This window comes from Caretta caretta, chromosome 7 (assembly GCF_965140235.1).
Source record: "Caretta caretta isolate rCarCar2 chromosome 7, rCarCar1.hap1, whole genome shotgun sequence".
NCBI classification, from domain to species: Eukaryota; Metazoa; Chordata; order Testudines; family Cheloniidae; genus Caretta; species Caretta caretta.
The window spans coordinates 116,675,189-116,698,872 of NC_134212.1; positions in this window are offsets into that span (position 1 = coordinate 116,675,189).

Here is a 23,684-nt window from a genome sequence, read left to right on the forward strand (position 1 = left end):
AACTATAAGTACAAAATGATGGGGTCTAAATTAGCTGCTACTATTCAAGAAAAGAGATCTTGGAGTCATTGTGGATAGTTTTGTGAACACATTTGTTCAATGTGCAGCAGCAGTCAAAAAAGCTAACAATGTTAGGAACCATTAGGAAAGGGAAAGATAATAAGACAGAAAATACCATTGTACACCCACACCTTGAATACTGAGGGCAATTCTGGTCACCCCGTCTCAAAAAAGATATATTAGAATTGAAAAAGGTACAGAGAAGGGCAACAAAAATGATTAGGGGTCTGGAACAGCTTCTCTATCAGGAGAGATTAAAAAGACTGGGAGTTTTCAGCTTGGAAAATAGATGACTAAGAGGGGATATGGTAGAGGTCTATAAAATTGTGACTGGTGTGGAGAAGGTGAATAAGAAAGTGCTATTTACTCCTTCACATACCACAAGAACCAGGGGTCACGCAATGAAATGAATAGGCAGCAGGCTTAAAACAAACAAAAGGAAGTACTTCTTCGCACAATGCACAGCCAACTAGTGGAACTCTTTGCCAGGGGATGTTGTGAAGGTGAAGACTATAACAGTGTTCATAAAAGAACTGGATAAGTTCCTGGCAGATAGATTCATCAATGGCTATTATCCAAGATGGTCAGGGATACCACCCCATTCTCTGGGTGTCCCCAGCCTCTGTTTGCCAGAAGCTGGGAATGGGTGACAGGGGATGGATCACTTGCCTTTTCTGTTCATTCCCTCTAGGGCACCTGGCACTGGCCACTATCGGAAGACAAGATACTGGGCTAGATGGGCCCATTGGTCTGACCCATTAAGGCCATTCTTATGTTCTTGTGGGAATTCACCCCCAGATTTTGAACACCGCAAGATCTGGACAGGTTTGGATCTGAGATTTGGTTCAGCTTATTGTACAGGTAGAGGCAACTTACAAAATTTGTATCCAGAACTGGTTTGGATTTAAAACACCTCTGTAGTTCAGAAGCATTGAGATCCAGAGCTTGGGTTCATTCCAGGTCAGCACATGTGATACTTTCTTTGTTTACTGTGTTATTCTGATGCCTCACAGCCAGCTAGTCACAGAGGTCCAGCTACATCGCAAATCCTTGTATTAGTGCGTAAACAAGGAATCAGTCATGCCTGCAGCAGTAGAAGCCCTGTTAATTACAGCTCCACTTGAAATCCAGGAAAGTGTCAATGTCTGCCAAAGACATCGGAGAACATTAGCTGGGAAAGAGGCTTTATTGTCAGGTTTCTAAGAAGAGGTGTGACATACCATACCGACTTACGAACATTAACCTTTATAAAAAGCACCAGTAATGGGTGGTGATACAACCTGCTAAGTGAAGTTTCAGAGAGGTAAGTGAAATTTCACAGTGATTAGGGACAGCAAAAGACCTGTTAGTTCATCTAACCAATCCACAGGCTGAGACAGGGTTGCCTTTTCCTTTGCATGTTACAGTGCTTTTTCCAGTCTAACAAGAAATACCCTGGCAATGGGACTTCCGTAAAGTCCTCTGGGAGACTAACCCTGAAATATGTCCCAAGAGTCAAGCTCCATTGTCTTCTACCCAATTTCAACCCATTACCCATAGTTACGACCTATAATTAGGGCTTCTGTTTTTCAGGGTTTATTGACTTCAATTTTCAGGGTTTATTTTGAGCAATTTTTGAGTTTTTTATGTATCTGTCCAAAAATAGGAGGTTTGGGGGCTCTTTGTATATAATGCAATGAGTAATCTCTTTATAATGTTCCATTAAAGCGCACTAGAGAACCTAGAGAAGCAGGGATTACATGGCCCAATTAATACACAGTGCATCAGTGCGCTGTAGAAATCACACCTGGGTGGTTCGCATACTGCTCCATGGTGACAAGCTCTTAGATACAAACAACCACTTCCTGTGTTTTTCTGGTGTTTATTGAAGAAACGCAGATTTTTTTTTTAAATCAGGGATATTCTATTGGTGTTTATTGTTAAAACCTAAAATCAGGAGCCCTACCTATAATCTATGAGCATATCCTGGGGTCCAGCCAAACTATATACAGACCAGGCTGGGGATGTGTGTGCAAAGGTGGCGTAAATCTCACCTTTCTGCTGTCCTGAACCTAAGGCTACTGTGTGCTGATGTTATATAGAGCAGCCCAGGCCAAGGAGCTGAAACTGTAGTCAGGTGTGATGCCTCATGGGGGCATCCTACCAATGCTGACCTTAACTTTGGCCAAGTCCCATCAAGAGCTCAGATGGCAATGTGGGAGCCTCTGCACTGGCTCTTCACCACCAGAAGATCCCTTTTGCACCGAGATTATTCTTCCTGGTCCTGTTAGTGTTGGAAAATTGTGGGAAATTCACTCCCTGGGACATCTAAATCTTGTTTAGACTCACAGACTTTAAGGTCAGAAGGGACCATCATGATCATCTAGTCTAACCTCCTGCACGTTGCTGGTTGCAGAACCTCACCTACCCACTCCTGTAACAGACAAAGCACTAAGAAATGTGATAAACTATTCTACTCTGGCTGGGGGAACCTTGCAGCCTTTTCCATCCCTAGAGTTCTAGGAATAGAATGTGTGTGGGTTCTAAATACACAAACTACAAGATCTGACTACTCTAAATCAAACAGTGTGTCATTAACAAGGTGAAAAAAACAACACAGCAGTCACATGTGGAAAAGAAAACCGCTAGACAATGAGTTGGGGAGCTACTCATCTGTGTTTATTGATAATCAAGAAGAATCTTGAATGAAAATATCATTATTTCATAGGCTAATGCACACAGCAAGAGCCAAATCTTACCTCTCCTTAACACATGCAAAACTCTAATTGATTCCTACGGAAGCAAGGTAAGCAAAATTTCAGCAGGAAATACCCCCTATGTGGGTTATAAATGAGGGGGTGAACAACCATGTGGAGAAGGGGGATCCAATGGATATAGTGTACTTAGATTTTCAGAAAGTCTTTGACAAGGTCCATCACCAAAGGCTCTTTAGCAAAGTAAGCTGTCATTGGATAAGAGGGAAGGTCCTCTCATGGATTGGTAACTTGTTAAAAGATAGAAAACAAAGGGTATGTATAAATGGTCAGTTCTCAGAATGGTGAGAGGTAAATAGTGTTATCCCCCAGGGGTCTGTAGTGAGACCAGTCCTATTCAACATATTCATAAATGATCTGGAAACAGGGGTAAACAATGAGGTGGCAAAATTTGCAGATGATACAAAACTACTCAAGATAGTTAAGTCCCAGACAGACTGCGAAGAGTTACAAAAGGGTCTCTTAAAACTGGGTGACTGGGCAACACAATGGCAGATGAAATTCAATGTTGATAAATGCAAAGTAATGCACACTGGAAAACATAATCTCAAGTATGCATATAAAATGATGGGGTCTAAACTAGCTGTTACAACTCAAGAAAGAGATCTTGGAGTCATTGTGGATAGTTTTCTGAAAAATTCCATCAATGTGCAGCAGCAGTTCAAAAAGTGAACAGAATGTTGGTAATCATTTTAAGAAAGGGATAGATAATAGGACAGAAAATATCATATTGGCTCTATAAAAATCCATGATACACCCACATCTTGAATACAGCATGCAGATGTGGTCGCCCCATCTCAAAAAACGATATATTGGAATTGGAAAAGGTGCAGAAAAGGGCAACAAAAATTATTAGGGGTATGGAATGGCTTCCGTATGAAGAGAGATTAATAAGACTGGGACTTTTCAGCTTGGAAAAGAGACGACTAAGGGGGGATATGATAGAGGTCTATAAAATTATGACTGGTATAGAGAAAGTAAATAAGAAAACATTATTTACTCCTCATAACACAAAAACTGGGGGTCACCAAATGAAATTAATAGGCAGCAAGTTTAAAACAAACAAAAGGAAGTATTTTTTCACACAATGCACATTCAATCCATGGAACTCCTTGCCAGAGGACGTGTTGAAGGCCAAGACTTTAACAGCATTCAAAAAAGAACTAGATAGGTTCATGGAGGATAGGTCCACCAATGGCTATTAGCCAGGATGGGAAGGGATGGTGTCCCTAGCCTCTCTTTGCCATAAACTGGGAATGGGCGACAGGGGATGGATCTCTTGATGAGTACCTGTTCTGTTCATTCCGTCTGGGGCACCTGGCATTCGCCACTGTCGGAAGACAAGATACTGGGCTAGACGGACCTTTGGTCTGACCCAGTATGGCCATTCTTCTGGTCTTATGAAGGTAAAGACTGTGAAAATACAGAATTAATCTGGCTCAGAAAAGAAACAGTGCCAGAACAAATTACAAGAGAAGTGCTGGATTCTCCACCTCTTGATGTCGTATAATCAAGACTGAATGCCTTTCTGGAAGATATGCTTTCTGGAAGATATGATCAAACACAAGTTACTGGGCTCAATACAGAGGTAACCAAGTGAAATTCTGTGGCCTGTGTTATAGAGGAGGTCAGACTAGACAATCTACTAGTCCCTTTTGTTTTGGCCTTAAAATCTATGAAAGAAGAAAAACAGACTTTTGGTTTTGGGTTTTGTTTTGTTTTTCTGTTAAACTGCTCACTGGGAAGTAAAGGATACAATTTCATAAAGCACTCAGGTATCCTGGTGATGGGCACAGCCGAAGAAATTAGACAGTGGCAGTTAGCAAACTATTTAAATACGTCAGGCACTAACTCTCTCACTTTGGGGAAAAATAAACATAATTAAAATGAATGCCCTTCCCAGGCTCCTTTGTATTCTGAATTCCCTCCCTATCCATAGTACTCCCTTTTATTTTAACAAAACCAACAATGTGTGTTCAGGTCCTTCCTGTGGGGTGCTTATAGCAAGCCCAGTATCTTCTTACTGCGATTGCAGCATGAAAAATTTGCAGACAGAAAAAAGGGCTAAGTTTGCAAGGAATATTCTTACTAACACATCATTTCACCAGCTCTGAATGAGTGGTAATATTCAGGGCTGCTGAAACAGAACCAGAATCAAGGATCAAAATGGACAAAAACAATAGGGAACTACAGAGTTTTACCAATCGACAGCTGACATCTATCAGTGTGATGTATTTCTGATGCGGTTCCTTTAAGCTTCTTTAATTTAAATTCTGTTCAAATCAAAGGGGTGTTAGTGCCGAAAAATCAACCCCTTGGCACTTGCTAATTGCTCAGAATATCTTCCTTAGGCCAGTCTAAGATGTGGAATGTTGGGTCTCCAATCCATTTTTTTATGTCTTTCATTGATCTTTTTGAACTCCAGGTATCAACTCCCCTAGTAACAAACATCAGGCATCTGTCATAAGAACATAAGAATGACCATCTTGGGTCAGACCAAAGGTCCATCTAGCTCAGCATCCTGTCTTCCAACCGTGGCCATTGCCAGGTGCCCCAGAGGGAATGAACAGAACAGGGAATCATCAAGTGACCCATCCCCTGTCGCCCATTCCCAGCTTCTGGCAAACAGAGGGTAGGAACATGGTCAGAGAAAAGAACATACAGGGGAGGGAGCAAACAGGAGACAGTTTAGTGTTCTCGGGATTGTAGGTTGTTCAGTAAAGTTCTGGGGCTGATTCTGCAACGTGAATATAAAGTCCAACCTTCTGGAGTTTTATATTCACTGGCACAGCACCTGTAGTGAGGTGAGGAAATGGCTGATCCTAAGCGATGCTCTGCAGTTTACTGGTAAGAAGAGTCCCCTAAGGACCACTCCACCACCCAGTGATCACTGGAGCCCATCGCACTCTGGCTCCAACCTTTCTTGATTCAACCTCACCTCTTCCCCACCCAGGAATGCATTCTATGCCAGGCAGGGAAAGCAGGAAGTGTTAAGTAGTTATGCCAGCTGTACACAACCCAAATATTAGCTGAATCTCCAGCTGCCCCCTTACAGCAGCCAGGGGGCAGCAGCCACTTTGCCCTCTCCATGAGGCACAAGGCAGTGGAGTGCCAAGTCGACAGATTTTTCAAAGCAGCTGTGAAGACTATGTCGTAAAAAAAACATCTTTCCATGATTTCCCTGCAGAGTTCAGTTAATTCCTGCATTAGCATTGTGAGCCCTTTGTGTCATGTCCCAGTCTACATTTTTAACAGCATTTATTCAAACTATTTTGCAGGGCATGTCCCTTGACACCTGCCTAGTGAGTTAAGAGTCTCTGATGGAAGGGCGCTATAGACGTGTGGTGTATTAAGGGAAGATATAAAGGTGTGTCAGCTACAGCTTCTCCATATTTGCCCCTCTGGGCCCTTGAACAAATGAGGGGGCCTGGAGCAATCTATATTAAGGTCCTTATTACCAGGTTGCCTGGGGAGGGTGTGAGCTAGAACCCACTGCAGTCATGGAAAGGCCTATTGTGTTTCAGTGGTTGTCTTCTTTCACTACCTGATTTGAGCTGAAAAACACACAAAGCCTTAAAAAGAGGAGATTAACTTTAAGGCAAGTATGCCATTTTATTCCCTCTGGGTTCAGACAGGCTGCACAATCTAGAAGGTTCAGCACCGCACTACACAAGAAAGACCTGAGTACTATCTCTAACCCCCTTTGTGGTCCTACACAAGTTATTTAACGTCTCGGTGGCTGTTTCCCAATCTATGTAACAACTGCCTCCTTAGGCCATCAGTGCATTTGAACCCAATAAAGAACTGCAACATAGGCATCCACCACTTAGCAAAAGGAGTAACTCTATTAGCTGCTACTGGTAGAAAGCACTTATCCTCTTAGGGGGACCAGTCACTGCAGAAGACGGGACACAAATTCTGCCAGTGGTAAGTACAGATGTAGCTGCTTCACAGGGGATTGATACAATGAGAAGCCAGTAGTTTAATATTTGCACACCAACTTAGTTCATATTTTCACAGAGCTGAAGCACAAAACCCATATTTTAATCAAGGTGACTCCTCTATCAGATGATGGAAGAGGACAGACCAAACTAGAACATTCTTATGAACAAATAAATCACCTGCATGAATCTCCATGGCAAACTAATATAAAAAATTGCAAATCCCACCAAAGTGAATATGGAGGTTTGATTGCATGAAATTGTCTACGACCATTAGGTGCAATGTTCTCCCAGCTGTTACTAAACTCTACTATACTGTGTTTTTCAAAACACATCTCTATTGTGTTATTACTGCAGGCATAGACTATTGCAAATGCAAGACTAATATAGCTTGGTGGTAGTAGGAAATCCAATCTATCTAACTCAACCACAAGTTACTGGGCTTAATATCATTCCCTCCAGTGCAGGAATCACTAGATGAAACTCTGTCCTGATGTGATGGAATGCACTCTGGTATTCAAACCTTGCACACTATTGTGCAAAATATGCCTTGTAAGGTATAATTGGAAAACTAATAACTTGCTGGTCAACAATATCATGGTGAAATGTATGTTGCAACATTATATGCAACGTTATGAATTCTCCTTGAACGACGTTGGTGGCACATGTTCAAATCCACGAAGCCTCGCTTAGGCATAACTGGTCAAGCAGGTCTGAAACAAAGGAATGTGTGTTTACCTCAATTTACATATAAGTTGTAAACAGGGTCCTCAGACAGCGAGAGGAGCAACACAGGAGAAAAGAAAAATCTGCATTTCAGCAAACAGGTGAAAAGAAACATCATGGAATCTCTTTTACTTTTAGACACCATGTTGCCTTCTTTACTATTTGAATAAACTTTTGCTTTGAGGGGTAACCTTCCGATAAATGCATCTCTAAGGGGCACTGGACTATAAAAGTGAGGGGCAAAACCACCCCAAGTTATCTCTCTCTACCCATTTCTCTCTTTTCACCTAAGACAAAAGAAACAGCTGTTGGACTTTGGGAGCAGACCCTGTCCTGAGAGTTTGGTCAGCGGTGTTACTGAAACATGTGGCAAGGGACTTCATCTAGAACCAAGTCTAGTTTATTAAGTTCAGAAAGCATTTTATCTTTATTTTTCTTGTAACCATTTCTGACTTTAATGCCTCATTACCTGTACTCACCTAAAATTATCTCTTTGTAAGTAAATAACCTGTTTCTTTAATTAAAACGAATTGAGTGTTGTGAATTGTTTGGGTAACTCTATTTAAGGCAGCAGACTGTTGTGTGTTGATCCCCTTAGAGGGGCAACAGACCTAATATATCTGTACTGCCTTGGAGAGGGATGGACAGTTCAGAACACATGTCTCTTGGAAGAAGACTTGAGGCATATTGGGGTCACCCTGCAAGTGGTAACCAAGGCTGCTGAAAGCCAGAGTCTGCCTGGTGTTTGCTGACAGGCTGCTGGGGTCAGAGTTGTTGGACCAGGGCTATGGCTGTACACAGATACTTAGGGTGGGACCTGCACGCTGTTTGGCTGTTTTTGAGGTGCCCAAGTTGGGAGTTACAGCAACAAAGCATTGGGAGGCACCCCAGGTTGCAGGGCAAGTGGTGACACAGCCCCTCACTGGTCTGGATTGCACCCCAGAATGTCATACCTTCATTATGCAACAAGTCAGACTAGATGATCATAATGGTCACTATAAATCTACAGCAGCCTCTCCAACAAACTCAACTCATCATTATTCCACTGGCATTTCCAGTGTAACACTTCCCGTCCTTTCCCTCTCAGACAATAGAACTGTGCAGGAGATACTGTCCATCCACTTCTTTTCTGGCATCCAGTTGTTCCTGTCCTCGTCCATCCTGTGTTTTAATGCATTTGACAAGGTGTCCTCTCACTCACTGGAGGTTTCAGCATTCAGCGGCTGCCTGTGCAGATGAGAGGTGGGACCCAGCACACTGCAGAGTCGTGAACAGCACGTATTAAGCAATTTAGCCAATTACACAGATGAAGAAGCAAAGAAGCAGCAATTATAAACTCCTACCTTAGGAACATTAAAATGGAAGCCAAAGGGATCATTCCAGCAATTGAAAAAACAAGGCTTTGTATTCAGTTATTCACAGAAAGAAGAAAAAAGATAATGGGTGTCAGAGAAAGACAGTAGTGTGCTCATTGTTTTGCCAATGTGCAGTGTTACTGGGATGCTCCCAGTCACAGGGATATACTGATTTGCACCCTGCTTAGCATTCTTTCGCTAGCAGCAGATCTTGATCAGGAGTGGCTAAGTGTCTTGCCCAAAGTCTTAGAACCATGGTCAGGAATACCGGCGTACACTGGCACAATATTACACTCATTCATAAAGATCACTTTGCGAGGAGGATGAGATGAGGAACATGGATATTGCAGCCTTACCTAATGGTTCTGTCATGAGCGACTGTGCAAAGCCCCAGCCTGGAAATAAAATACAGACAAACATTACATAAAAATGTGATCTATTATTTATATGACCACGGTGTTTATAAGCACCAGCTGAGACAGGGCCCCACTGTGCTAGGCACTGTGCAAACAGAGCAAGAGACACCTCTGCCTGAAGAGCATAGAGTCTAAGCAGACAGGAGAGAGGAAGGGAAACAGAGGGAAAGGAACTTGCCCCAGTTCATACACCAGGTCAATGGCAGAGCCAGGAATAGAACCCAGGTCTCCTGACCTCTTTGCAGTGCCCTGTGCAGTGGGGTCTTCGGTGAATCTCAGGTGTCTCACAGTTGCCATGAGTAAGGGGGAGGAGAGATGGTCTTGGATGGTAGCTAATGCAAAGATTTGGGAGGCAGACCAGCTAGGTTCTGTAGGCTCAGGTCAGGGCACGTGACTACACCTCTCTACACCTCTGTTTGCCCTCCTGTAAAATGGACACGATCACGAATCATTGTATTCAGATGAAAGAAGTCAACTTCAGCCACTTGTGAGGCCCTGCATTCTTCAGGGCTGAACCACTGCACCAGGAGCTTTCTACCAGCCCGACATTTATGCTGACTGAACCTCTTTACAGGGTAAATACAGTGGTGAGCTGGAGCCAGTTCGCACCGGTTCGCTAGAACCGGTTGTTAAATTTAGAAGCCCTTTTAGAACCGGTTGTTCCGTGAGGGAGAACCGGTTCTAAAAGGGCTTCTAAATTTAACAGGCCAAAAGTGGCACCTCAGGCGCCGACTCTATGGGTGCTCCAGCCCTGGAGCACCCAAGGGGAGAATTTGGTGGGTGCAGAGCACCCACCGGCAGCTCCCCGCCCCCCCCCGGCCCCAGCTCACCTCCCCTCCACCTCTGAGGGAGGCAGAGGTGAGGGGGGGCAGGGGGGGCGCGAGGAGGGCCGCCCACGCCGCAGCAGGTAACCCAGGGGAGGGGGGCACGCGCAGGGGAACCGCTCCCCGCCCCAGCTCACCTCGGACTGAGAGTGAAGCTGCCGCCTGCTTCTCTGCCCCCCCAGGATTCCTGCCGAACAGGTGATTCGCGGGAAGCTGGCGGGGGGTGGGGGGCAGAGAAGCGGAGCGGGGCAGCGCGTTCAGCGGAGGAGGCAGAGCAGAGGTGAGGTGAGCTGGGGCCGGGCGCGGGGCGGGGAGCTGCCAGTGGGTGCTCTGCACCCACCAATTTTCCCCGTGGGGGCTCCAGCCCCGGAGCACCTGGGGAGTCAGCACCTAAGGTGCCACTTTTGATGTGATCAGTGGGGGGAGCAGTCACTCCTCCTGCTCCCCTCCAGCTACGCTCCCCGCCCCTAGGAGCCAGAGGGACCTGCCGGATGCTTCCTGGGAGCTGCCCAGGTAAGCACCTCCGGGACTCTCCACCTCGCCCCCCGGCAGGTGCCTCTGGCTCTTAGGGGTTGGGTGGGCACCCACTACGGTGGCCCACGAGACCCTCCTGCCCGGTTCTGGGGGCAGTCAGGGGAGGGGGGTGGATGGGGCAGGGGTCCTGGGGGGGGGCATCAAGGAACGCAGGGGGGTTGGATGGGGCAGGAGTCCCGGGGGCCGGGGGTGGGCAACGACCCCCTCGTGGAGTGAGGAGGGAACCTGTTGTTAAGATTTTGGCAGCTCATCACTGGATAAATACATTCACCAATATAGCCTTCCTCCATTCCAGCCATGTGTCTCTGCTCTAGATGAAGCTGTTAGCCGGGCTGCCACAATAGGAGTGCTGGTGGCAATCACTTCCACTGAAGTTAATGGATCCACACCAATTGACATCAGCTGTGGATCTGGCCCACTGAGTAGTCGGAATCAGACTCCCTAAAAGATCGGGATTTTGCTCTCATTTACCCTAGTGCGCTCTATTGCTGCCTATGAACCCGTTCAGCAGCGGCCTAGAATGCCTTTGCTCTGCTGAACTGGTGCAAAGCAGCCACCGGGCAGATGTCATTCCCCCAGCAACTCCTGTCCCCGACAGTGTCTCCACAGCAGCGGCAGGGGCCATTCCAGGGGTAGAGCGGACGTGGGCTGGAGGAGAGGAGGGGGTGGAGCCAGAGTGGGGGAAAGGTGTGACTGCAGCGGACTGGCACCCTGGTGATTCTGCATTGCTACAATGGTCCATGAGAGCCACTGAAAGAGATGCTGAACCTGCTCCTTCAGCCCCTGAAGGGGGGAGACAGCTTGTGTCGCTCCTCTGCCCCTGAGCTAGCGCCAGGATGAATCTGCCCAATAGGTCTGATTCATCCCACATTTACACCAGTGATGGAGTCACTCTGCATTTGCACTGGTGTGAAGGCGCCCTAGTCAGTGCTGGGTTAAAAAGAAAATGGAGGTTGCATTGATGCATTTTAACAGCAAAGGGCAGGGGGAGGGTGTTGTCCCCAGATTCTCCAGGGCAAGGGGCAGGGAGAGGGTGTTGTCCCCAGATTCTCCAGGAAAAGAGAAATAAATTAAGATGAAAAGAATCAACTGAAATCAAGCAACCCCACCTGTTTGGGGGAAAACAATGGATTTAGACAACAGGTTCCTTTGTTCATCTTTCCCTTTGAAATCCCTATCCCCTCCCCTTTAGTCTGGCAGTGAATGAATTCCACCTGCATGTTCATTTCTACAGGCAAACAATGGTTTCGCTTTGGAATTTATTTATTATTATTTTTTGCCCTTTGATGTATTGTTCTCATTCTGGGATTTGAATGTATAAAAAAAGTGAGAACTTTATTTATTATTCATTATTATTATTTATTTTATTATTAATTAATATAGGTTTCCTTATCAAGGGATGTAAAACAAGATCACTTCACAAATCTTTTGAGATTCAATGTGTACCACTCACCTGGTTGTCCTAACTGTAAGAACTGATAACATGTCTGCACTTCAGTTATTTTTTCAAGCACCATGAGTGCTTTCATAATTATTTTCATTACACAACAATAAATATTGCATAAAATCAAAATAGTGCTGGGGATCAGATGGCTCAGGAGACACGTATAGAGTAGAACCGGTCAACATTTTTTGACCAAAACCATTTCCCACTGGAAAATTGGATTTTGTTTAAAACAAGTTTTTCGTGTGTAAAAATCTCATTTGCAACTAAACTTTTCAATTTGAAAATGGAATGCAACAAAAATTTCCATTTCAAACTGACATTTTTAAGATTTAAGACCTAGTATGGGTCTATCCCTATCTGTGATAAAGCCCTACACCACTAAGCTATTCCAGAGAGACCCAGAGAAAAGAATTTCCCATCAGGAGTAACACAGGCCGGGGCGGGCTTGTTTTCCATTTCCATAGTCAACTCCGGAATGCACATTTCACAATACAAAGTTAAACTCTTCACAGCAAAGGGGCAAGTCAGTGCTGAGAGCATGTGCCTGAGATCTGTTGATTGCTCCAGGCTCAGGCTTGTCATTAATAATAAGTTAACACTCTACAGATACCAGATGCCAATAAAAAAAAACCCTCATTTTCCTGTATATTTAAGAAATCTCAGGTTAATTGAATTTTTGTTGGCATCTGTCCAGAGTGTGAAGAATAAAAATGCCTTACTTGTGGCACCTTAGAGACTAACCAATTTATTTGAGCATAAGCTTTCGTGAGCTACAGCTCACTTCATTGGATGCATACTGTGGAAACTGCAGAAGACATTATATACACAGAGACCATGAAACAATACCTCCTCCCACCCCACTCTCCTGCTGGTAATAGCTTATCTAAAGTGATCACTCTCCTTACAATGTGTATGATAATCAAGTTGGGCCATTTCCAGCACAAATCCAGGTTTTCTCACCCTCTGCCCCCCCCCCCCCACACACACACACACAAACTCACTCTCCTGCTGGTAATAGCCCATCCAAAGTGACCACTCTCTTTACAATGTGTATGATAATCAAGGTGGGCCACTTCCAGCACAAATCCAGGTTTTCTCACACACACACACACACACCCCCAATACACACACAAACTCACTCTCCTGCTGGTAATAGCTCAGCCAAACTGACCACTCTCCTTACAATGTGTATGATAACCAAGGTGGGCCATTTCCAGCATAAATCCAAGTTTAACCAGAATGTCTGGGGGGGGGGCGGTTAGGAAAAAACAAGGGGAAATAGGCTACCTTGCATAATGACTTAGCCACTCCCAGTCTCTATTTAAGCCTAAATTAATAGTATCCAATTTGTAAATGAATTCCAATTCAGCAGTTTCTCGCTGGAGTCTGGATTTGAAGTTTTTTTGTTGTAAGATAGCGACCTTCATGTCTGTAATTGTGTGACCAGAGAGATTGAAGTGTTCTCCGACTGGTTTATGAATGTTTATAATTCTTGACATCTCATTTGTGTCCATTTATTCTTTTACGTAGAGACTGTCCAGTTTGACCAATGTACATGGCAGAGGGGCATTGATGGCACATGATGGTATATATCACACTGGTGGATGTGCAGGTGAACGAGCCTCTGATAGTGTGGCTGATGTTATTAGGCCCTTTGATGGTGTCCCCTGAATAGATATGTGGGCACAGTTGGCAACGGGCTTTGTTGCAAGGATAGGTTCCTGGGTTAGTGGTTCTGTTGTGTGGTATGTGGTTGCTGGTGAGTATTCGCTTCAGGTTGGGGGGCTGTCTGTAGGCAAGGGATGGCCTGTCTCCCAAGATTTGTGAGAGTGTTGGGTCATCCTTCAGGATAGGTTGTAGATCCTTAATAATGCGTTGGAGGGGTTTTAGTTGGGGGCTGAAGGTGACGGCTAGTGGCGTTCTGTTATTTCCTTTGTTAGGCCTGTCCTGTAGTAGGTGACTTCTGGGTACTCTTCTGGCTCTTTCAATCTGTTTCTTCACTTCAGCAGGTGGGTATTGTAGTTGTAAGAATGCTTGATAGAGATCTTGTAGGTGTTTGTCTCTGTCTGAGGGGTTGGAGCAAATGCGGTTGTATCGCAGAGCTTGGCTGTAGACGATGGATCGTGTGATGTGGTCAGGGTGAAAGCTGGAGGCATGTAGGTAGGAATAGTGGTCAGTAGGTTTCCGGTTTAGGGTGGTGTTTATGTGACCATAGTTTATTAGCACTGTAGTGTCCAGGAAGTGGATCTCTTGTGTGGACTGGACCAGGCTGAGGTTGATGGTGGGATGGAAATTGTTGAAATCATGGTGGAATTCCTCAAGGGCTTCTTTTCCACGGGTCCAGATGATGAAGATGTCATCAATATAGCGCAAGTAGAGTAGGGGCGTTAGGGGACGAGAGCTGAGGAAGAGTTGTTCTAAATCAGCCATAAAAATGTTGGCATACTGTGGGGCCATGCGGGTACCCATAGCAGTGCCGCTGATTTGAAGATATACATTGTCCGCAAATGTAAAATAGTTATGGGTAAGGACAAAGTCACAAAGTTCAGCCACCAGGTTAGCCGTGACATTATCGGGGATAGTGTTCTTGACGGCTTGTAGTCCATCTTTGTGTGGAATGTTGGTGTAGAGGGCTTCTACATCCATAGTGGCCAGGATGGTGTTATCAGGAAGATCACTGATGGATTGAAGTTTCCTCAGGAAGTCAGTGGTGTCTCGAAGGTAGCTGGGAGTGCTGGTAGCGTTGGGCCTGAGGAGGGAGTCTACATAGCCAGACAATCCTGCTGTCAGGGTGCCAATGCCTGAGATGATGGGGCACCCAGGATTTCCAGGTTTATGGATCTTGGGTAGTAGATAGAATATCCCAGGTCGGGGTTTCAGGGGTGTGTCTGTGTGGATTTGATCTTGTGCTTTTTCAGGAAGTTTCTTGAGCAAATGCTGTAGTTGCTTTTGGTAACTCTCAGTGGGATCAGAGGGTAATGGCTTGTAGAAAGTGGTGTTGGAGAGCTGCCGAGCAGCCTCTTGTTCATATTCCGACATATTCATAATGACAACAGCACCTCCTTTGTCAGCCTTTTTGATTATGATGTCAGAGTTGTTTCTGAGGCTGTGGATGGCATTGCGTTCCGCATGGCTGAGGTTATGGGGCAAGTGATGCTGCTTTTCCACAATTTCAGCCCGTGCACGTCGGCGGAAGCACTCTATGTAGAAGTCCAGTGTGCTGTCTCGACCTTCAGTAGGAGACCACCTAGAATCCTTCTTTTTGTAGTGTTGGTAGGGAGGCCTCTGTGGATTAGTATGTTGTTCAGAGGTATTTTGGAAATATTCCTTGAGTCGGAGACATCGAAAATAGGATTCTAGGTCACCACAGAACTGTATCATGTTCGTGGGGGTGGAGGGGCAGAAGGAGAGGCCCCGAGATAGGACAGCTGCTTCTGCTGGGCTGAGAGTATAGTTGGATAGGTTAACAATATTGCTGGGTGGGTTGAGGGAACCATTCCTGTGGTCCCTTGTAGCATGTAGTAGTTTAGAAAGTTTAGTGTCCTTTTTCTTTTGTAGAGAAGCAAAGTGTGCGTTGTAAATGGCTTGTCTAGTTTTAGTAAATTCCAGCCACAAGGAAGTTTGTATGGAAGGTTGGTTTTTTATGAGAGTATACATTTTTGAGAGCTCATTCTTAATCTTTCCCTGTTTGCTGTAGAGGATGTTGATCAGGTGATTCCGCAGTTTCTTTGAGAGCGTGTGGCACAAGCTGTCAGCAAAGTCGGAGAACACTTCAATCTCTCTGGTCACGCAATTACAGACATGAAGGTCGCTATCTTACAACAAAAAAACTTCAAATCCAGACTCCAGCGAGAAACTGCTGAATTGGAATTCATTTGCAAATTGGATACTATTAATTTAGGCTTAAATAGAGACTGGGAGTGGCTAAGTCATTATGCAAGGTAGCCTATTTCCCCTTGTTTTTTCCTACCCCCCCCCCCCCCCCGACGTTCTGGTTAAACTTGGATTTATGCTGGAAATGGCCCACCTTGATTATCATACACATTGTAAGGAGAGTGGTCAGTTTGGATGAGCTATTACCAGCAGGAGAGTGAGTTTGTGTGTGTGTTGGGGGGTGGGGGGTGTGAGAAAACCTGGATTTGTGCTGGAAGTGGCCCACCTTGATTATCATACACATTGTAAAGAGAGTGGTCACTTTGGATGGGCTATTACCAGCAGGAGAGTGAGTTTGGGGGGGGGGGGCGGAGGGTGAGAAAACCTGGATTTGTGCTGGAAATGGCCCAACTTGATTATCATACACATTGTAAGGAGAGTGATCACTTTAGATAAGCTATTACCAGCAGGAGAGTGGGGTGGGAGGAGGTATTGTTTCATGGTCTCTGTGTATATAATGTCTTCTGCAGTTTCCACAGTATGCATCCGATGAAGTGAGCTGTAGCTCACGAAAGCTCATGCTCAAATAAATTGGTTAGTCTCTAAGGTGCCACAAGTACTTCTTTTCTTTTTGCAAATACAGACTAACATGGCTGTTACTCTGAAACCTAAAAATGCCTTGTTATTTAGATGGCACATTTTCTTAATCTTTAGATATGAATAAAAATATCAAGGTGAAACATTGGGGGTTTGTTTGCTTAGCTATTAAGTCTCTTTATGCTTAATAACATAAAATGTACATGGGGCCATTTGTAATTAGGGTTCTTCAAGCTTTCAATAATCTGCTCCCTAAGCAAGCTCTCACTCTTCCCTTGACAACAGGCTTCTTAGCCTAGCAGGGCGAGCCAAATTACTGGCAGCCAAGTCTGCCACTTCTCAGCGATGCTTTCCTCTTTCCATCTCTGCCTCTGTTCTTTCTTATTAAAAATGATTTGTATTACACTAGAACCTAACAAGATCTGGGCCTCATTGCGTACATACCAATGGGAGAGCCCCTACACCAAAATGCTTACAATCTAAGTAGACAAGGCAGGCAAAGGTGATGTTATTTGCCCAAAGTCAGCCAACAGGTCCGTGGTCAAGCCAGTAATAAAACTCAGGTGGCCTGACCCCTAGTTGAGACCACACTGCCTCCTACCCAAGCACAGTGCAAACATTAGCTTGGTAAGTCTAATGCAGTCTGTTTGCCACTTTGCTGACTGCATGATATGTACCGGTGTGAACCAAACTGACCACACTTATCGTGCCTTCTGATATGTCATATAGTTCAAATGAACTTACCAATTGTTTAAATAACTAGGTCTTGAACGTGTCTGCTACAACTGAGGAGTCAAGGCCAGGTGACATGGAAGAGCTTACAGAAACAGATCTGTTTAAAATAATACTTTTTCTAAGTAACTAGTAAAAACTCACAGAGAGATCGTTGGTTATGGTCAGAAAAATAAACTGAGATAAGTTTACATTAAAGTTGCTGAGACATAATAAACACTGAAGTCCCTTATATACTACACAACCACTTTTCATTTGAAAATCAGGCATCTGAAATTTGGGTTCTTTACCACGGTATCCCTTTTAAGGATGACCCAGGGGTAAGTTACTTCATGCTTTCCTTAGATTGGGATGGATTTAGAGATAGCAATTTCCTGCAATAACCTTATTGAGCTAAGTTTAAGTATCTTTGGGGTCCATTGTATTACATGTGAAGTTTATGTAGTACTGTGGGCAGGCGCTCTATGTAACCTCTCAAGGGATGTGAGGTCTGGAAGCTTAAAGGACTGGACTGAAAATTTGCCAGACAAGAATGGACTTTAGGGACAATAAGTGGGAAGTGGATTTCCTGGAGAACATCAAGTGGGCAGTTAATGCAAATGCCCCACCTCCAGTTATGCAAAGCCCTACCTTTTGAAGCTATGCCCAAAGGACAGGGTCTTTGTCTACTGATTACCTGTTCCTGGAGACTGGAGATCAAAGACCCAAGCAGAATAAAGAAATGGCTGAAATGCACCGTCTGGGTTCTGGTTCTGAATTTGAGACAGGCTTATCTCTTATCTCTCTGCATCTGAGCCTAAGAGTAAAAGCTGCTCTCAGAGCAACAAAGCATTACGAAAATTACACATCTCTCCTTCACAGTCTCTCTTTCATAGACATGCAAGCTGTCTCCTAGCACTGTCTCACCTTCATTCAATAAGATCCTTCTCTTTTTTTCCACATTCATTAAAAAATTGTTAAATAAAAAGCTAATAAAATGTGAGCTTTTTCCTCATTCCTTTTCCCCATTATTCTGACCCCCTTTCCATTTAGTGACTGTCTGAGGGGCAACAATCATACAGCCATGAACGAAAGGGGTGAGGAAAATAAGGCATTGGGACCAAAAATGGAGCTGGCTGAAAATGTATTCATCAAAACTGTTTTTCAACAGAAAACTGGGTTTTTGTCTAAGCCAAATTCTTCACACAAAGTGTCTGCCTTCCACACAAACTTTCAAGTTTTCATTGAAAAAACCATAAACATTTTGACTAAAAGTTTCAGTTTTCAATTTTTTGACAGAAACCCAAACTTTCCCATGGGAAAATTAAAAAAAAATAAATTTTCAACCAGCTGTAATCTAAAGCCTTTGTTTCAGCTTTCACCGCTTCTGGACAATTGCAGCAAATTTCCTGGAGTAACTGTTTAAACTGTGATCGGCAACTCCCCCAAAATACCAACACGCTGAAGACACAGGAAAAAGGGGGAATGCTAATATTTTGGCCTTTTCCTTTCTCTAAGATAGATGCCTGTTGGAAACACTCGTCTGTGCCTTTTCACATCTGCTACAGTATGTGGCTCAAAAGACAACACAAGAGGGCTCCGTAGCTGCATACACTCAGACACACTGAACAACACTTTCACTCACTCTGGTGGATTTCCTTTAGTTGTTTCTTCCAGACAAAGCCATGTCCACTCCTTGTCCTCAAGAGCCACAATTTCCAGTTCTTTCTCTGCTCAAAGAGGAAAGGAAACCTGTGTAACATTGGAGCTTTCAGCTTTGTGTTGCTGTCAGACATGTCAGGTCATGTGTGACATACTTCCTGAGAGCACTCAGGAGAGAAAGGTCATATTCTTGGGACATGAATGGGAGTGTGCTGTGTCTATGGGGTTAATCTGCATTTTGCTAGATGGATTGAATTGCAGGAGGACAAGTACCTTCCTATCTCCAGAAGTGTGTTTACTTGTTCTTAAAGATCCCCACATTATGAAAAGCTGGATGATTGAGCATCATCATTTTTCAGATCATGAATTCTTAGATATAAGGAGGCACAGGCAAAGTGAATCCACTAAGTGAATGCAGCTTTTGAAGTGCTGTGACCCTGGACCGTTCCTTCGTACTACAAGCTCTGTCATAACCTAACCATCATGAAATTTGCCAGAGACTGCAATCTTTTTTTTGCCACAGAAGAGGTACAGAATAAGCAAAGACCGTGGAAGCTTTCTTCTCTGCTCTGCTACCTGTGTGACTCAACCATTATCTAGGGCAGTGGTTTTCAACCTTTTTTCATTTACAGACCCCTACACATTTTTGCATGAAGGTGCAGACCCCTTTGGAAATCATATAGTCTATGGACCCCAGAGGGGCCTGTGGAGCACAGGTTGAAAACCGCTGTTCTATGGGAATGACAACCTTTCGCAGACCTGATAGACATACCCCACCTTACAAGTTGTTCCAGCACCCCTGGTCTACAGATCCCCAGGGGTCCGCAGAGCACAGCTTGAAAACCACTGATCTAGGGATACCTGTGGGGATAAATTAGTTCCTGTGGACCTTTGCCTTGTTGCTAGGGCTGCCAATCATGCCGTCCATTAGCATTAGGCATTATGCTGTAGGTTTATATGATTTGAACCCTTTTCCACTGGAGACAGGAATTAGACAACCAAGCCATTTCAGCTGAGTCACCAAGTACATAGACTAAATGTTAAAGCTTTCACAATCAGTGTGTCCCTTTGGATCATGGTTTTGTTAACACAAGTGCTGTGCTTCTATCAGTGCCAGTACATTTTGCCTATTTTCTAACCATCTTCAGGGCTATGGGAATATAAAAATATAGGAACTGCTATCCTGGGTTAGACGAGTGGTCCGTCGAGAGGTGGGCCCAAACTAGATCTCTTTATCCGGATACCCACTCAGTTAGGAGGGTTGGATTACACGAGATCAGATCTGTAGCCCTCCTGGCTAGGTTTTCCAAAAGTTAAACCACCACTGAGTTTACCCCATCTCTGCTTCTCCCTCCTCCCCCCATATGAAATGAGTCAACCAGAAATGAAGATAGCATTCAAGCTGGTTTTGCTTCTGGAGAGGAGGACACCATGGGGAAGATTTTGACCTGCCCATCTCTGTAGGACTTGCTCGAGTGAGATTGATCTCACCTGGCAGCTGGAAAGCTTTCAAGTCCTGCAGGTGTTGGGTTCCCTCCAAGACCTCCTTCTACTTGCCTTCCCAAAAACTCAGTTCCACCCCAGCCTTCATCACCCAAGTATCTTTATTTGGTGTACAGCAGTAACGCCGGGGAGTGGGGGGGCTGGGGGGATGGATCCAGGGTACATCACAACTCCAAAGTTACACAGAAACCTTCTCCCTTTATCTATATCACACATCACATTGCATTTACTATACATTGCATCACACAGCTTTGGATCAGATTGGTTACTTTGCAGGAACCAATCCCTGTGCAGCATGCACTGTCCATGTGTCAACTTTCTCTTTACCTCATCTCTACATTCCTTATCCCTTGTTATCTAGTTCATAGTAAATAGTTCCCTGAGTGAAAAGAAAAGGACTACTTGTGGCATCTTGGAGACTAACCAATTTATTTGAGCATAAGCTTTCGTGAGCTACAGCTCACTTCATCCGATGCATTCCCTGAGTGTTCTCCCTCTTACCTTAATTGGCTCAGATATTCGAACTTCTTAGCCCACTGACCTAGTTACACGTATCTTATTTAGCACAAACATTCTGTTTTCCGCCTAATGATTCATTTCCATCCCTAATTCTATCTTCCAAAAAATGAGACCTCCCTCTATATGTTAATTACTCATATTGGACCAGGCCTCAGCCACAATGGGGAATTTGTACTGCCACTGAAACCTCATGGTAATGAGTCAGCTGAACTTCTGCTTTGATCAATTTCTCCTGATACCTGTGAAGATATCATAGACACCCCATCAGCTGTGCTGAGAAGCAATATCCTTTTGCTAACAGGAACGCCTCATACGAATCCCTGGGTTGCAATCTCTCACATCACTAATCTACCCTCAAATATTTAAGTTAGTTCAGAGTCTGGAGCGGGATTGTTTGTTTTCAGAGTGTTTGGCTTGTTGCTTGGTTGGTTGGTTTCTACAGAAATCTTTTTCTCACTGATAGCTTTTTTGGGACCTGCTCAAATGAGCACACAGAGCCATATGCCCCTTGGAATGTCTCAGTGCATGTGGAGGGGTGGGGGAGTACCGGATTCCAGATTAGCCCCCAGGGCAGGAAGGCACAAAGGAAGCCCGCTGGATCCTAAGCCTTTTTGGAAGTTTGACCATCAGATTTATGGATTAGGCAGAGCACGGCAGTGAGGCCTGAAGTGCTACTGCCGTTAGAGTAACTGGGTGCTCTCCAAAGCTTTCAGTGCCTCAAAGTGTGGGGATTTCAGCACTTTGAACGGGTGGCTGGATGTGGGTCATGTCACTGAGCACACGCAGTCAAGAGCGGTGAGCAAGATTTTGCAGCTTTGATGATGAAAATCTGATACTGGTCAGAACAGGTTCTTCCTGGGCTGTTCTGCTCTACACACAAGTGACCTCAACCTAAATCTCCCCCACTGCAACTTGAGACCATTACTCCTTGTCCTGTCATCTGATATCACTGAGAATAGTCTAGATCCATCCTCTTTGGATCCACCTTTCAGATAGTTGAAAGCAGCTATCAAATCCCCCCTCATTCTTCTCTTCCGTAGACTAAACAATCCCAGTTTCCTCAGCCTCTCCTCATAAGTCATGTGTTCCAGTCCCCTAATCATTTTTTTGCCCTTCGCTGGACTCTCTCCAATTTTTCCACATCCTTCTTGTAGTGTGGGGCCCAAAACTGGACACAGTACTCCAGATGAGGCCTCACCAATGTCGAATAGAGGGGAACGATCACGTCCCTCGATCTGCTCGCTATGCCCCTACTTATACAGCCCAAAATGCCATTGGCCTTCTTGGCAACAAGAGCACACTGCAGACTCATATCCAGCTTCTCGTCCACTGTCACCCCAGGTCCTTCTCTGCAGAACTGCTGCCGACCCATTCGGTCCCTAGTCTGTAGCGGTGCATGGGATTCTTCCGTCCTAAGTGCAGAACTCTGCACTTGTCCTTGTTGACCCTCATCAGATTTCTTTTGGGCCCAATCCTCCAATTTGTCTAGGTCCCTCTGTATCCTATCCCTATCCTCCAGCGTATCTACCACTCCTCCCGGTTTAGTGTCATCCGCAAACTTGCTGAGGGTGTAATCCACACCATCCTCCGGATCATTAATGAAGATATTGAACAAAACCGGCCCCAGGACCGACCCTTGGGGCACTCCACTAGATACCAGCTGCCAACTAGACATGGAGCCATTGATCACTATCCATTGAGCCCGACAATCTAGCCAACTTTCTACCCACCTTGTAGTGCATCCATCCAGCCCATACTTCTTTAACTTGCTGACAAGAATACTGTGGGAGACCGTGTCAAAAGCTTTGCTAAAGTCAAGGAATAACACGTCGACTGCTTTCCCTTCATCCACAGAACCAGTTATCTCATCATAGAAGGCAATTAGATTAGTCAGGCATGACTTGCCCTTGGTGAATCCATGCTGACTGTTCCTGATCACTTTCCTCTCCTCTAAGTGCTTCAGAATTGATTCCTTGAGGACCTGCTCCATGATTTTTCCAGGGACTGAGGTGAGGCTGACTGGCCTGTAGTTCCCAGGATCCTCCTTCTTCCCTTTTTTAAAGATGGGCACTACAATAGCCTTTTTCCTGTCTCCCGGGACTTCCCCCGATAGCCATGAGTTTTCAAAGATAATGGCCAATGGCTCTGCAATCACATCCGCCAATTCCTTTAGCACTCTCGGATGCAACGCATCCGGCCCCATGGACTTGTGCACGTCCAGCTTTTCTAAATAGTCCCGAACCACTTCTTTCTCCACAGAGGGCTGGTCCCCTCCTCCCCATGCTGTGCTGCCCAGTGCAGTAGTCTGGGAGCTGACCTTGTTCATGAAGACAGAGGCAAAAAAAGCGTTGAGTACATTAGCTTTTTCCACATCCTCTGTCACTAGGTTGCCTCCCTCATTCAGTAAGGGGCCCACACTTTCCTTGGCTTTCTTCTTGTTGCCAACATACCTGAAGAAACCCTTCTTGTTACTCTTAACATCTATCGCTAGCTGCAACTCCAGGTGTGATTTAGCCTTCCTGATTTCATTCCTACATGCCCCAGCAACATTTTTATACTCATCCCGGTCATTTGTCCAATCTTCCACTTCTTGTAAGCCTCTTTTTTGTGTTTAAGATCAGCAAGGATTTCACTGTTAAGCCAAGCTGGTCGCCTGCCATATTTACTATTCTTTCTATACATTGGGATGGTTTGTCCCTGTAACCACAATATGGATTCTTTAAAATACAGCCAGCTCTCCTGGACTCCTTTCCCCCTCATGTT